Source organism: Cololabis saira, chromosome 6, assembly GCF_033807715.1.
Source record: "Cololabis saira isolate AMF1-May2022 chromosome 6, fColSai1.1, whole genome shotgun sequence".
NCBI classification, from domain to species: domain Eukaryota; kingdom Metazoa; phylum Chordata; class Actinopteri; order Beloniformes; family Belonidae; genus Cololabis; species Cololabis saira.
In genome coordinates, this window is record NC_084592.1 from 49,998,323 (window position 1) to 50,012,164 (window position 13,842).

Genomic DNA, 13,842 nt, shown 5'->3' on the forward strand with positions numbered 1-13,842 from the left:
GAATGATTAGTAGATGTATTAGGTAGCTGTTACTTAATGCATATTCACTCCAAATAAACACCATTAGTAAATGATTACTAGGGACATTATTAACGCTTTACTTATGTATTAAGTAATGTATTACTTAATACTAAGTAATGCTACATAAGGATAAATAATTACATCATGTAACGTTTATGAATGCTTACTAATGTATTAATTAACTCTGAGCAGTAGGCATTAATTAACTGTTTATTAATGCATTAACTAATATGCTAATTAATGTTAAGTAATACATAATAATGGTTATTTAACTATTATTACACTGTTAATTAATGCTTAATAATGCATTAACTAACTGTTTATTAATGCATTAACTAATATGCTAATTAATGTTAAGTAATACATAATAATGGTTATTTAACTATTATTACACTGTTAATTAATGCTTAATAATGCATTAACTAACTGTTTATTAATGCATTAACTAATATGCTAATTAATGTTAAGTAATACATAATAATGGTTATTTAACTATTATTAAACTGTTAATTAATGCTTAATAATGCATTAACTAACGTTAATTAAGGGACCCTTATTGTAAAGTGTTACCAGACAGTTATATTATATATTATATATTATAAAGATGAGAGGCCTGTAATTTCGATCTCAGTAACTTCAACTATGAGAGACAGAATGGAGGGAAAGAATCCAGGAAATCACTTTGTAGGATTTTTACTGAATTAATTGGTAAAATAAGTATTAGGTTTTTTGATTTCTGTCTTTTCCAGACCTGTAACTTCTTCTTTAAGAGGCTCGTCTGTCTCCACTCGTTACCGGAATTAACAGACCAGTTTTAACTGGTTATTACAGAATGGATGTTCTGCTTTCTTTCTGTTGTTTTATATTAATTTATACCATTTTAAGTTAAGCAGGATGGGGTTCTGTTTAAGAAAGATACTTATTTATTCAGTTCTTTTGGTTATTTTGTATTAAAGTGAATTGCTGGATAATAATTTGTTTTCCATGTCTGAAAAAATATGTTTTAATTCAATTCAGGTTCGAGTCAAATAGTTAAAAAAATGGTTTAACTCACAAAAAAAGGGTTAGTTTGTACAGTAACGAGGTAGATGTACTTCGTTACACTACTTAAGTCGTTTTTTTGAGGATTTGTACTTTACTTGCGTTTTTATTTTTACTTTTACTTCACTACATTTAAAAGTTCAAAAATATATTTTACTTTGTTACTTTGACATTTGCCACCTCGTTACTGGTTACAAATTATAATAATCAAAGAATTATATTTTGCAAGAAAGTGAAATGAAAGTGAAATTAAATAAAAAAAACAAGGGAAGGATCATTTTTGTTTGTGTTGCTTCTTTTAATGCGTACTATAAAATACTTGTACTTCTACTTTTGATACTTAAGTATATTTAATGTGAGCTACTTTAAGACTTTTACTCAAGTCTTTTTCAGTTATGGTATTTCTACGTTTACTTACTTTTTTCAAGTACTTTATACTCCTCTGAAAATAATCACCACACCAGGAAAGGGTGAAGGCCGATGAGGTGTCCCGTGTTTAGTTTACTTTAGTTTACACATTGTATCTGTAGGAATTTTTCTTTCTTCTTTCTTTACTTTTCTGACTAAATGAGGGCTTCTTTCCCCTAAACGTGCCCCAAAAGTCACCAAATGTTTCACCAAGCCAGACCTGGTGATAAATTTGATATCTAATGGTTTGCATTAATGGGCGTGGCCTAACGGCTCAACAGCGCCCCCTAGAAAACTTTGTGCCTCAAGCCCCACAATACGGTTTGACGTACATGAACGAAAATCGGTACACACCTGTATCATGGCCCAACTTAGTTAATACAGCCCGAACCGTAACGTGCACCCAGGTGTGTTATACATCAAAATATGCGTCTCCATCCTGTGACTACACGCATTACTTTTCTCAGTCAAAAGCGTTACCGTGGCGACGCTAGACGCCAAAAAGCGCGCCCACCCTTCATCTGATTGGTCCATATTTGATAGTTCCTACTTTCTGCAATAACTTTTGAATGGTTTGATATAAAGAGTCATGGTGGTGTCATCGGACTTAGTTTTGAGTCCTTGACCATAATTAGAGAAAATTGCACGCGCGAGGGGCCGTTCATCGCTGCTTGCAGCTTTAATTATTATTATTATTTGTAGACCCAGACCCAGACCCAGAACCCGGGACCAGAAGATCTGGACCAGAAGTCTCTGCAGCTCCCGGCAGGTCCCGCGCTTGCTCGTCTCCGCCACCAGATGGCGTGTGAGCCCCACGGTGGCGGCGGCTGCTGTTAATGCTGCTGCTGTTAATGCTGCTGCTGCTGCCGGCAGGCCTGCAGAGGAGAGGGCTGAGGCCTCCTCTCCATCCTCTTCATCCTCTCCATCCTCTTCCTCCTCTTCATCCTCTCCATAATGCTCCCAGACACCTCTCCGCCGTGCAGACGCACGTGCACACACACGTGCACACGCACGTGCACACGCACGTGCACACGCACGTGCACACGCACGTGCACAAGCGTCACCAGCTCGTGTTTTGATGTTTGAAATTACAAACCTTTCCTTCTTTATTTTTTTATGAAGTCAGGAACAATGGATTAGCGTCGGCGTCGTCAGAGTCAGGTACAGTTGCAACGACACCGGGTGAAAGAGCAGCGGAGTGTGTTTAAAAATAAACCCTATGCTATGTCAAATTAAATATATATTCTTCACATCCAGGTTCTCTCTGGCGCCGTTCAGGAAACACTTCAATTAAACTGACAGATTTCAAAACAGGTCCGGGGTAATAGAAGTGTCAAAGTGGAGCATCGAACACATTATTTATCTCCCCCGTGATCCGGTAATTGTTCCGACTGCAGTTTCCGTCGCGCCAGCGTCGTATGAAACCGCTGGAGTCTGATTATCCGCGGTAACGGCAGCCGCAGACTTTGAAGATCGTCATTCTTCTTCCTGCTCCGGGGCCTGAAGCTCCGACCGCAGAGAGGCCTTTTATTATGATGTCAGCACTTTGTTTAAACAGCATTAGATCCTGCAGGAGACGGTGGGAGCATCGATGGAGTAACAGAGCAGTAACAGCAATAACAGCAGTAACAGTAACAGATCAGCATTTTACTGCACAGGTTAGAGCATGTTGTTGGGATTAAAGGGACAGCTCTACGTTGGTTTAAATCATATCTATCTGACAGGTTCCAGTTTGTTCATGTACATGAGGTTTCTTCAGAACAGTCAAGGGTCTGTTATGGTGTTCCGCAGGGTTCAGTGCTAGGGCCAATCTTGTTCAGTTTATACATGCAGCCGTTGGGAAGTATAATCCAGAATCACGGCATACACTTTCATTGTTATGCTGATGATACGCAGCTCTACTTGTCTATGAAGCCGGATGAAACAGAACCGTTAGTTAAACTTCAGGCATGTCTTAGGGACATCAAGGACTGGATGTCCAGAAATTTCCTGCTTCTAAATTCAGATAAAACAGAGGTTATCATTCTTGGTCCAGAGCATCTTAGGAAGGGATTAGATGGTGTTGCGATGGCTTCCAGTGCAACTGTGAGAAACCTTGGTGTTGTTTTCCATCAGGATTTGTCGTTTAAACCATATGTTAATCAGGTCTGTAAAATAGCATTTTTCCATCTCCGTAATATTGCAAAAATTAGGAAAATCCTCTCGCAGAGTGATGCAGAAAAACTAGTTCATGCGTTTGTATCTTCTAGACTGGATTACTGTAATGTGTTGTTAGCAGGATGTCCAAGTAATTTGCTGAATAGGCTCCAGCTGATCCAAAATGCAGCAGCACGAGTACTGACAGGAATTAGCAGGAGAGACCACGTCTCTCCAGTGTTAGCGTCGCTCCATTGGTTACCCGTAAAATTCAGAATCCAATTTAAAATCTTATTACTTATAAAGCCCAAAACAGCTTAGCTCCGCATTTTTTTGCAAGACCTGATAGTGCCTTATGTTCCTGGCAGAGCTCTCCGCTCCCAGGGTGCAGGTTTACTCGTAGTTCCTAGAGTATCTAAATGTAGATTTGGAGGGCGGGCGTTCTGCTATCAGGCACCATTACTATGGAACAAACTTCCAATCTGGGTTAAGGATGCTGACACCACCTCCACCTTTAAAACTAAACTTAAAACCTTTCTGTTTAGTAAAGCCTATAGTTAGTGTTTAGTAAACCTCTAGCTGGTGTTGGTAAATCTCTAGGTAGTGTAAACTCTAGTGTGTTAGAGTCAGTAGTCATAGTTGCAGCTATAGAACAAGACTATAATAGTTAGTCTCAAATATAGCTTGGTGGTAGATATGCTGCTATAGGCCTATGCTGCAGGGGGCACCGACATGACCCACTGGGCGGTGCCTCTCACCCTTCTTCTCCTCTCCTCTTCCCTTCCTCTCTTCTCCATTTACATTTTTATTTATTATAAATATCTCATATCTATCAATTCAATTCAATTCAATTTTATTTATATAGCGTCTAATACAACAGAGTTGTCTCTAGACGCTTTCCAGAGACCCATACCCAGAACATGACCCCCGAGCAGTTATTACATAAACAATGGCAGGTAAAAACTCCCCTAGTGGGAGAAAAACCTTAAGCCAAACAGTGACAGAGCTCCCGAAGCTCCGGCCCAATCAGCAAGTCCCAGGTTGGGGTGCAGGGTCGGGGAAAGACTTGTGCTCCGTAATGCAAGCTACAAGCCACCCACGACCACCTGTAGGTTCCGGTGTCCGGCAAAGGATGCTGCAACATGGACAAAAGAGAGAAAAGGGAGGAGCGGGGGCCAGCACAAGAAACTACAGGAGCGACTCTGACACACTAAAGTTTACACTACCTAGAGATTTACCAACACCAGCTAGAGGTTTACTAAACACTAACTATAGGCTTTACTAAACAGAAGTTTAGTTTAAAGGTGGAGGTGGTGTCAGCCTCCTTAACCCAGATTGGAAGTTGGTTCCATAGTAATGGTGCCTGATAGCAGAACGCCCGCCCTCCAAATCTACATTTAGATACTCTAGGAACTACGAGTAAACCTGCACTCTGAGAACGGAGAGCTCTGCCAGGAACATAAGGCACTATCAGGTCTTGCAAATAATGCAGAGCTAAGCCGTTTTGGGCTTTATATGCAAGTAATAAAATTTTAAATTGGATTCTGAATTTTACGGGTAACCAATGGAGCGACGCTAACACTGGAGAGACGTGGTCTCTCCTGCTAATTCCTGTCAGTACTCGTGCTGCTGCATTTTGGATCAGCTGGAGCCTATTCAGCAAATTACTTGGACATCCTGCTAACAACACATTACAGTAATCCAGTCTAGAAGATACAAACGCATGAACTAGTTTTTCTGCATCACTCTGCGAGAGGATTTTCCTAATCTTTGCAATATTACGGAGATGGAAAAAGGCTATTTTACAAACCTGATTAACATATGGTTTAAACGGCAAATCCTGATCGAAAATAACACCAAGGTTTCTCACAGTTGCACTGGAAGCCATCGCAACACCATCTAGTCCCTTCCTAAGATGCTCTGGACCAAGAATGATAACCTGAGTGATAATATCTATCATTTTTGTCCATCGTTCCTGTAGTTTCTTGTGCCGGCCCCCCTTTTTTCTCTTTTCTTTTGTGCATGTTTGCAGGCCGGAGCCTCGGGAGCTGCGTTCTGGCCTGCGGTCCCCACCCCTGATCATCCCGTTGCTGCTTCCACCTGCCTGCTGTGCTGCTGACGTCCCCGACTCCCCCAGTCTGACCTTCAGCAGGGTTGAATTGAATTGAATTGCACCTGAACCTCCAACTGCCTCCACCTCCTCCTCCTCTACCTGCCTTCACCTGCCTGCACCTGAACCTCCTCCACCTCCACCTGAACCTCCTCCTCCACCTCCACCTCCTCCACCTCCACCTCCACCTCCACCTCCACCTCCACCTCCACCTCCACCTCCACCTCCTCTCTGTAATTCATGCAGAAGGAAACGAGCAGCTTCTTATTAATGCAGATTTCTTGATGCTAAGCAGCGCTAGCAGCGCTACCTCCGGTGCAGGACGGCAGCCGAGCCTTTGATCATTCTCTCTGACATCATCTAACTACGGAGAAGAAAAGAACTTAGGAATTGTAAAGGCTCTTAATTGAAGTGAACATAAAAGAAGATACATGGTGTTAATTGGTATATGCTAAGAATAATCCAGACCTGGGAGACCGCTGTCCCTTACCCACCCCCCCGCCCAAGTGTCAGGATTTACATCTTTAATTCAAGATTTCCACACATTAATTACCTCGCAGGCAGTGAAATGTGGATCACTTCATTTTAAAGTATAATAAACATCCAAACAGCCCCGCCCTCGTCCCCCCTGAGCTGAGTTTCTGAGCTAAAGCTGCGGTTTCCCTTCCTTAAGGAGGATGTGGAGAAAATAGGAGTTACTGAACCTGAACCTTCATTTAGTGAGAGCTGAACTGAAGCACCGCGTGTTGGACAACGACCGGTTAGTCTGTTAACGTCCAGTTAGGCTGTGATGAGGCATTGTGACACCGTGGCTGACGTGAAACTCCAGCTTCCTCCCAACTGCAGGGCCCACACCTTGGAAGTAGCTTCAACAAACATTGAATAACTAGAACACCCTATGGGGTAATTTACAACTAAATGATATTCATGCCAAATGCCCAATAACGGTATTTGGCCACAGATCACATCTGACTGTAAATACCCATTAATTGTTTTTGTCTCTCACTTGGCTTGTTTATTCCTGCCTTTTGTACTTTGAACTTACTGTATAAAAGTCATGATTCCAACCACTCTGGGTCAGCACACCAACCCAGACACGCTCTGTAGGTCTGCTCACCGCCGGCTACTGAATAAAACTCTCTACACCACAGACTAAAACTCTCTACACCACAGACTAAAACTCTCTACACCACAGACTAAAACTCTCTACACCACAGACTAAAACTCTCTACACCACAGACTAAAACTCTCTACACCACAGACTAAAACTAAATACACCACAGACTAAAACTCTCTACACCACAGACTAAAACTCTCTACACCACAGACTAAAACTCTCTACACCACAGACTAAAACTCTCTACACCACAGACTAAAACTCTCTACACCACAGACTAAAACTAAATACACCACAGACTAAAACTAAATACACCACAGACTAAAACTCTCTACACCACAGCGACTTCTCAACTGGATTGATATTATTCTTCAACAGATGTTAACTTCCAGTTAATCTTGAATAAAGAATAAAGAACAGAATAAAATGTGTTTGTGTTTTAATATTGTTATTATATTTATAGAGAGCAAAACTACCGGAGTCAAATTCCTTGTTCCAATGTTCGAACCTGGCCAATAAAGCGGATTCTGATTCTGATTCTGAGGAGAATTCAGCTTCGTTCACATTGCAGGACGCAATGTGTTTCCTCTCAACATGATGAATGACACACACGCACGCACGCACGCACGCACGCACGCACGCACGCACGCACGCACGCACGCACGCACGCACGCACGCACGCACGCACGCACGCACGCACGCACGCACGCACGCACGCACGCACGCACGCACGCACGCACGCACGCACGCACGCACACACACACACACACACACACACACACACACACACACACACCTGATGGGTTTATTTCTCTTGCAGGAATCAGAATAACGGCTGAACGTCAGCGTTGTTAATATTATTCTGTTTATTGAGCAACAACCAGTATTTATGTAAACACAGTTCAAATGAACGCGGCTCCAACACCTTAACATACTTCTTTTTTTGAAGTTGTTTTTGTTTTGGGGATTCATTTTAATTTTTTTAGCTCAAAGTGCACGATACGGTGTTAAAACTGAATTGATATGGAAACCTGCAGGGACAAATTAATTAAAATAGCTAGTCTAATTAGCATTCCGCTGTGACCTAAAAGTTGAATATTATTAGCGCTGCCGTCGTCTGCTGCGATGAAAAGAGCTAACATGACAGTGGAGTAGGAATTCAAAGAGCTGCAGATAATGTACACACAGATCAAAAGAACCGACGGTGGGGAGAAAATAACACCAGCAACTTTTACATTTCCTCACCAGGGGAAGAGCTGCCCACATTCCCCCAGGACACGCCCAGCAGCCAATCAGCTGCTCACGTTCCCCCCAGGACACGCCCAGCAGCCAATCAGCTGCTCACGTTCCCCCAGGACACGCCCACGTTCCCCCAGGACACGCCCAGCAGCCAATCAGCTGCCCACGTTCCCCCAGGACACGCCCAGCAGCCAATCAGCTGTTCACCTTTTCACCTGGTTACCTGTTCTCCTGTTCACCTGGTTAACTTTTAATCTGGTTACCTGTTCACCTGGTTACCTGTTCACCTGGTTACCTGTTCTCCTGTTCACCTGGTTAACTTTTAATCTGGTTACCTGTTCACTTGTTCACCTGTTTAACTTTTAATCTGGAGGGGGGGGGTCGGTGTCAAATCGATACTTGGCCCTCCCCCCTCCCTGTTTTTATTGCATTAATCACATGCACTCAACACCAGGGGCGGGAGGGGGTCCCACATCACCCGCGTTCCCTCACCGGCCTGGGATAGGTGGGTTGGGTTACCCGGGCCTGGCGGGGCCCGCCGTGCAGCCTGGGGTGCCTTCTGGCGGTGCTGGACCCTGCCGGGGAGGGGGAAACGGTGCTGGACCCCCCCAGGGAGGGGGAAACGGTGCGTGATTGTGTGTCTGTGTCGGTGAGAATGCGGTATGGAAGGGTCCTGCCATGGAGGATTTGGGCCTCCATTGGCAGGACATCAAAACTTAATAATTTATGAATATTATATTATACAAAGATGGTTATTATTATTATTATTATTATTATTATTATTATTATTATTATTATTATTAGTATTATTATTATTATTATTAGTATTATTATTATGTATAGTATATTATATTATTATTAGTATAGGTATCGGATAGGTGAATGGATGAATGAATAGGATGCCTGGGTCTGGGGCCCTCCGTTGTCGGGCCTGCACGGGTGTCGCCCTGTTGGGGGGTTCCCTCTCTCCGGGCCCGTCTCCGGTCCCCCCCGCTGCCTCCGCGGCGGGGCGCCCCTCTGGTCTTGGAGGGCACCTTTCGTGGGGGACGGGTGCGCCTGCCCGCGTCGGCGGCCGGGGCGGCTCTGTCTCTCCGGGCAGGCTGGCCCCCTGCCGGGTGGGGGTCGTTGGCCTGAAGGGTGAGGGCCTCCTGGCCGCGTGTCCGGCCCGGACCGGGTGGCCGGGGATTGCCTGGGTCGCGGTCCGCCGCCGCGGGATCCCTGGCTGCTTCTTCCCGCGCCGTGGGGGCCCCGCCCGCGGGCCCCCTCGGCCGCCGCCGGGGGGGGGGGGGGCCTCGCAGGCGGTGGGTTGCCTCCCTCCTACTTCTCCCCTCTGTGGGGTTGCCGGTGGCCTGGGTTCCGGGCTCTTCCGTGTCGGCCTCTGGTCTCGCGGGTGGCGGGGTTGCTCCCCCCCCTCCCCCACTATAGATACACTTCAGGTGGAGCTTTGTTTGGTCTATTACACACACACACACACACACACACACACACACACACACACACACACACACACACATAGTCACTTAGTCACATGCATATACACACACACACACACACACACACACACACACACACACACATGATCATATACATACACACACACACACACACACACACATAGACATACACACTGGCTTGTTCACCTGCATGCTGGCTCTCTAGTTTTTGGGGTTAGGTAGCGGTAGCGATAGCTTAGCTCAGACTGCAATCAGATCTCAAGATTTAGGTCGATTGCTGTTCGTGTTTTGGTCGGCTCCGTGCCGGTTTCGTGCTTTGTTTGTGGTTTTTTGTTGCAGATTTCCAGTGCTTGACGTGTGTTTCCGTGTGTTCCTGCTTCCTGGATTGGCAGTGGATGTCGTCACCCCCCCCCCAAAAAAAAAAAAAAAAAACACTGGGTTTGTATGTGTATATTTATGTATGTGTACGCATATGTATGCGTATATATATTAAATATAGTAATAATGCACATATATATACTTTTGGTTTCTACCGTCATGGTATCAATCAATAATATGTGTGCAGACAAGGTAAAAAAAAAAAAAAAAAAACAACTTTTAATCTGGTTACCTGTTCACCTGTTCACCTGGTTACCTGTTCACCTGTTCTCCTGGTTACCTGTTCACATGTTCTCCTGGTTACCTGTTCACCTGTCCACCTGGTTACCTGTTCACATGTTCTCCTGGTTACCTGTTCACCTGTTCACCTGTTCACCTGTTCTCCTCCATTTATTTCAATAATTCCACTAGAATATGGTGTAAAAGTTAATTTATTTCAATAATTCAACTTAGAAGGTGAGAATAATATATTACATGGTCTTATTACATGCAAATCGAGATATGTTAAAACCTTTATTTGTTATAATTTTGGTGATTTAATTGTTTTTTTTTATTTCATAAAATATTCTAATTTTTTTAGATTTTAATTTGGGGTTTTCATAAACTGTGAGCCATAATCACCAAAATTATAACAAACAAAGGTTTGAAATATCTCACTTTGAATGTAGTGGGAAATAACATATTTGTTTCACCTTTAATTTAATTTACTACGAATGAAGTTTTGCGACATATTCAAATGTTCCGACCTTCACCAGCGTGTTATGACTAAAGTGTGTTATGACATCAATAAGTAAGAGTATATGTGTATAGTATATGTATAAGTGTCCGTATTGGTTCAATACGGAACTTTTAATTCCCAATTACGTAACAATTCCGTATTTCCAGGGACGGGTGGCGAGCCTACTAGCGGCCCACTAGCCTGATAGCACGCTAGCCTGCTAGCCCGCTAGCCTGCGTCCCTGCGGTGGGCCGGCCGCGCCGCCAGCAGCTGATGATTATTCATTAGCCTTCATTAGCGTGAGGCGCCGGCCGGCGCGGCTCATAACGAATCAGTGTTCTGCCGAGGCCGGGCCAATGAGACGAGCCCGGGCCAGCGAGGGTCAGGGAACAGCCGCTAATTAGGCCCAGCAGTCAGGAAGCATTTTCCTACGCACTTCACGTGAGCGTGCAGAGAGCCGCCGCTCCACCAGGAGAGACGCTGCAGGAGGAGGAGAGGAGGGAGAGAGAGACGCTGCAGGAGGAGGAGAGGAGGGAGAGATTCTCTGTTCAAAGGAGGGGAAGCCTTGGCCTCCCGTCCGAGCCGCGTGCGTGCTAACCTTCCTCCACAACCTCATCATTCAAACATGAACCTCGCCGTGTTTTGTTTGCCTTGTGCATCTCTTACACCACTGAATATTTGTCTTTTCCTTCACCTTCCCTCACTTCCCCCTCGTTTGAATCAAATATCTGTGTTTTCTGCCTCTGCAGAGTCTGACTTATTTATGTATGTTTGCATGTCGCCGGGCTGATAATAGCAGCAACATATTATCACTTACACACATAATTGTTTAATGGTTAACATGACAGAGCGAGCGCCTCCCAGGAATGCTGTTAGTGTTGTAGATGAGACGGAGGAATAACCGGATTAATGTAATTGGAAGATAATGATGCTGGAACAAAGACTGATTCATCAAACTGGCTGCCCCGGAGAGCCGTTAAAGAGGAACCATCACTAACCTACGTTAGAGGAACCATCACTAACCTACGTTAGAGGAACCATCACTAACCTACGTTAGAGGAACCATCACTAACCTACGTTAGAGGAACCATCACTAACCTACGTTAGAGGAACCATCACTAACCTACGTTAGAGGAACCATCACTAACCTACGTTAGAGGAACCATAACTACGTTAGAGGAACCATCACTAACCTACGTTAGAGGAACCATCACTAACCTACGTTAGAGGAACCATCACTAACCTACGTTAGAGGAACCATCACTAACCTACGTTAGAGGAACCATCACTACGTTAGAGGAACCATCACTAACCTACGTTAGAGGAACCATCACTAACCTACGTTAGAGGAACCATCACTACGTTAGAGGAACCATCACTAACCTACGTTAGAGGAACCATCACTAACCTACGTTAGAGGAACAATCACTAACCTACGTTAGAGGAACCATCACTAACCTACGTTAGAGGAACCATCACTAACCTACGTTAGAGGAACCATCACTAACCTACGTTAGAGGAACCATCACTAACCTACGTTAGAGGAACCATCACTAACCTACGTTAGAGGAACCATCACTAACCTACGTTAGAGGAACCATAACTACGTTAGAGGAACCATCACTACGTTAGAGGAACCATCACTACGTTAGAGGAACCATCACTAACCTACGTTAGAGGAACCATCACTAACCTACGTTAGAGGAACCATCACTAACCTACGTTAGAGGAACCATCACTAACCTAAGTTTTTGCGTGCGTTTTTCGTGCGTTTTTGCGTGCGTTTTTGCGTGCGTTTTTGCGTGCGTTTTTGCGTGTGTTTTTCGTGCGTTTTTGCGTGCGTTTTTGCGTGTGTTTTTCGTGCGTTTTTGCATGCGTTTTTGCGTGCGTTTTTGCGTGTGTTTAAAACGCACGAAAAAACGCACGCAAAAACGTACGAAAGTACGTCTTTGCGTGCGTTTTTTCGTGCGTTTTTTCGTGCGTTCGTGCGTTTATTCGTTTTTTGCGTGCGCTTTTTGCGGGCGTTCGTGCGTTTTTTCATGCGTTCGTGCATTTTTTCGTGCGTTTTTGCGTGCGTTCGTGCGTTTTTTCGTTTTTTTGCGTGCGTTTTTGCGTGCGTTCGTGCGTTTTTTCGTGCGTTTTTGCGTGCGTTTTTACGTGCGTTCGTGCGTTTTTTCGTGTGTTCGTGCGTTTTTTCGTGCGTTTTTCGTGCGTTTTTTTCGTGCGTTCGTGCGTTTTTTCGTGTGTTCGTGCGTTTTTTCGTGCGTTTTTCGTGCGTTTTTTCGTGCGTTCGTGCGTTTTTTCGTGCGTTCGTGCGTTTTTTCGTGCGTTTTTGCGTGCGTTTTTGCGTGCGTTTTTACGTGCGTTCGTGCGTTTTTTCGTTTTTTTGCGTGCGTTTTTGCGTGCGTTCGTGCGTTTTTTCGTGCGTTTTTGCGTGCGTTTTTACGTGCGTTCGTGCGTTTTTTCGTGTGTTCGTGCGTTTTTTCGTGCGTTTTTCGTGCGTTTTTTTCGTGCGTTCGTGCGTTTTTTCGTGTGTTCGTGCGTTTTTTTCGTGCGTTTTTCGTGCGTTTTTTCGTGCGTTCGTGCGTTTTTTCGTGCGTTCGTGCGTTTTTTCGTGCGTTTTTGCGTGCGTTTTTGCGTGCGTTTTTACGTGCGTTCGTGCGTTTTTTCGTGTGTTCGTGCGTTTTTTCGTGCGTTTTTGCGTGCGTTTTTTCGTGCGTTTTTTTCCTCTTTTTTCCTCTTTTTTCCTCTTTCCCCCTTTTTTTTTACCTTTTTCCTCATTTTTCCTCTTTTTTCCCTCTTTTTTCTTCTTTTTTCCCCTTTTTTCCCTCTTTTTTTCCTCTTTTTTCCCTCTTTCTTTCTACGTTAGAGGAACCATCACTAACCTACGTTAGAGGAACCATCACTAACCTACGTTAGAGGAACCATCACTAACCTACGTTAGAGGAACCATCACTAACCTACGTTAGAGGAACCATCACTAACCTACGTTAGAGGAACCATCACTACGTTAGAGGAACCATCACTAACCTACGTTAGAGGAACCATCACTAACCTACGTTAGAGGAACCATCACTAACCTACGTTAGAGGAACCATCACTAACCTACGTTAGAGGAACCATCACTACGTTAGAGGAACCATCACTAACCTACGTTAGAGGAACCATCACTAACCTACGTTAGAGGAACCATCACTAACCTACGTTAGAGGAACCATAA